Source organism: Orycteropus afer, unplaced genomic scaffold, assembly GCF_000298275.1.
Source record: "Orycteropus afer afer isolate SDZICR_OR568_19922 unplaced genomic scaffold, OryAfe1.0 scaffold00038, whole genome shotgun sequence".
Classification (NCBI taxonomy): Eukaryota; Metazoa; Chordata; class Mammalia; order Tubulidentata; family Orycteropodidae; genus Orycteropus; species Orycteropus afer.
The window spans coordinates 670,725-674,272 of record NW_006921625.1 but is presented as its reverse complement, the minus strand read 5'-3'; positions in this window follow the sequence as shown (position 1 = coordinate 674,272).

The following is a 3,548-nucleotide window of genomic DNA, read 5'->3' as shown; positions in this document are numbered from 1 at the left end:
CCAGAGTCCTGCACCTTTGTGAGCAGGTGTCAACACAGTGTCAGTTCTGCTGAGTAAGGAAGACATGGAGGGGCAATGCTGGAGGGACCACGAGGAAGTGGGTGTGGGGGTGCAGAGCCTGGGGAGATCAGGGAGTGGGGTGCAGAGAAGCTGGGGAGAACCTGAGAGTGGGGTACAGAGAACCTCCACCTGTTATGGTGGGGACCCAGCCCTGCCCTGGCAGGGCTCACGAGGGGTCCCAGGGGCTGCACAGAGCCAAGGTTCAGTCTCTCTGATGCTACAGCCATGTTGTAGGCCCAGCTGCATCCTCTGTGGCTGGACAAGGCAAGGAGCCCCTTTCAAGCTCACAGACACTACAGCTGGCTGGAGACCTCCAATCCTCCCGATGGTTGGCCCAGGGCTGTCATTCATTACCACAGGGATGCTTGTGTGTCCTTCCCAAAATGGGGAGATCTGAGAGACAGAGGTACAGAGAGAGAGAGAAGGAGAGAGACAGGGAGACAGGGACCTTTTTGAGTAAAGACTGTGATGTAGGACTCTTGCCTCCCCAGGGGCTCACTCCGGGGTTTCTTTTCTCATCACTTCTGCTATCCTGTGAATGCACAAGTGTGGCTGAGGGCCAATGCAAGCAACTAGCAGACTGAGGGATGCGGCTCAGGCCAAGAATGCCAGACACGGGGGCCGGGAATTGAAGACATCTACAACCCACAGTGTCGTCATCAAAGTGAGGTTGGACAGGTGCTATTGTCACCAGGACAATGACATGCCTTGGGGGGACTGCTTTATTTTGGCCCCCTCCTCCCCAGCTTCTGCCGGCATCTCACATGCAGGGCTGTGGAGAACACAGGCCAGCACCCACGTCCCCAGAGTCTCGACGACTCCGTCTGCTGCCCTCATCCTGGGGCGTCCAGTGTTCGTGCCTGAATGGTCATGGCCACTCCCTCCATATCTGTTCTGGGCAGGCCACTTCATAGTCATGGTGGTCACCCTGCCTGTGGGGCTCTGTGGGGCTCGGAGGCTAGGGAGTAGGCTGATTGGGACAGCTGTGACTCTGCAGTCTCCCTTTATCAAGGCAAAATTCACATAGTACACAATCCCTCATAGTCACCATTTAAAGTGACAATTCAAACACTCACAGTGTGTGCAGTCACCACCTCTATCTGGTCCCAGAACATTCTCACCACCCCGAAGGACACCCTGAACCTGTTAGCAGTCTCTCTGCATTCCCCTCTCCCAACCCTGGCAACCCCTAATCAGTAGTGGCTGGCTGGTTTCACTCAACATCACACTTTCAAGGTTCATCTGTGTCATAGCTTGAGAACTTCTGCTTTCTCTGGGGCTGGATCACACTGCATATATACATCGTCTGCTGATGGACACTCAGATGGTTTCCACCTGTTGCTATTGTGAAGAGCGCTGCGATGAACTGTGGAGTACAGTCTGAGTCTCTGCTTTCATGCCAGCCAGGGTGGCACTGCTGGGTCATTGGGTCACGCGGTTAGCTTCTTGAGGGCCCTCCTCTCTCTTTTGATGGGGTCCCACGTGCTCAGGCGCCTTTACAAAGCGGGTGGACTCATAAGCTGCTGACCTGAATTCAGCCTGTTGTTGTTGTTGTCGTTGTTGTGTTGTTAGGTGCCAGTGAGTCAGCTCTGACTCATAGTGAGTCCATGTACAACAGAACAAAACACTGCCTGGTCCTGTGCCAGCCTCGCAATCCCTAGTACACCTGAGCCCATTGTTGCGGCCACTGTCTCAATCCATCTTGTTATGGGCCTTTTTCTCTGACCTTCTGCTTTACCAACCATGGTATTCTTCTCCAGGGACTGGTCCCTTCTGGCAACAGGACCAAAGTAGGCAAGATGAAGTCTGGCTGTTCTTGCTTCCAAGGAGCATGCTGGCTGCACTTCTTTCAGGACAGATTTGTTAGTTCTTCTGACGGTCCATGGTACTTTCAATATTCTTCACCAGCACAACTCAAAAGCATCAACTCTTTGGTCTTCCTTATTCATTGTTGAGCTCTCACATGCATGTGAGGCTATTGAAAACACCATGGCTTGGGTCAGGTGCCCCTTAGTCTTCAAAGGGATGTCTTTGCTCTTCAGCTCTTGAAAAATGTCTTTTGCAGCAGATTTTCCCAGTGCAATACATCATCTGATTTCTTGACTGCTGCTTCCATTGGTGTTGACTATGGAACCAAGTCATAAGAAATCTTCGACAACTTCAATCTTTTCTCCATCCATGATGAAGTTGTTTATTGGTCCGGTTTTGAGGACTTTTGTTTTCTTTATGTTGAGATAGGAGCTCTGGTGGCATAGTGCCTAAGGCATTTGACTGCTAATTAGAAGGCTGGCAGTTCAAACCCACCAGCCACTCCTCAGAAGGAAGAGTAGGAAATCTACTTCCATAGTGATGATGTTGTTGTTGTTAGGTACTGCTGAGTCATCTCCGACCCCATGCCCAGCAGAACGAAACACCTCCTGGTCCTGCTCCAGCTCCCCAATCCTTGCTATGCTTGAGCCCATCGCCACAGCCACCGTGTCAATCCAACTCATTGAGGGCCTTCCCCTCCAACTTACCAAGCATGACATCCTTCTCCAGGGAATGGTCCCTTCTGACAACATGACCGAAGTAGGTGAGACGAAGTCTGGCAGTTTTCACTTCCAAGGAGCATTGTGGCTGCATTTCCTCCAGGACAGGTTTATTAGTTCTTTTAGCAGTCCATGGGACTTTCAGCATTCTTCGCCAGCACCACAGCTCAAGATCATCAACTCTTCTTTGGTCTTACTTATTCATTGTCCAACTCTTACATGCATATGAGGTGATTGATAATATCATGGCTTGTGTCAGGCGTAGCTTAGTCCTCAAGGAGACATCTTTGCTCTTCAGCAGTTGAAAGAGGCCCTTTGCAACTGATTTGCCCAGTGCTATACGTCATCTGATGTCCTGACTGCTGCTTCCATTGGTGTTGATTGTAGAACCAAGCAATGTGAAGTCTTTGACAACTTCAATCTTTTCTCCATTTATCATGATGCTGCTTATAGGTCCAGTTGTAAGGATTTTTGTTTTCTTTATATTGAGATGTAATCCATACTGAAGACTGTAGTCTCTGATCTTCATCAGCATATGTGCTTTAAGTCTTTCTCACTTTCAGCAAGCAAAGTTGTGTCATCAGCATATTGCAGGTTGTTAATTATTCTTGCTCCAGTCCTGATGCCACATTCTTCATATAGTCCAGATTCTCAGATTATTTGCTCAACATATAGATTGAATAAGTATGGTGAAAGGATACAACTCTGACACACTCCCTTCTTGATTTTAAACCATGAAGTGTCCCCTTGTTCTATTTGAACAACAGCCTCCTGGTCTATGTACAGGTTCCTCATGAGCACAATTAAGTGTTCTGGAATTCCCATTCTTCTCAATGCTATTCATAATTTGTTATGAGCCACACAGTCGAGTGCTTTTGCATAGTCAATAAAACACAAGTAAACATCTTTTTTATATTCTTTGCTTTGAGCCAAGATCCATCTGACATCAGCAATGATATC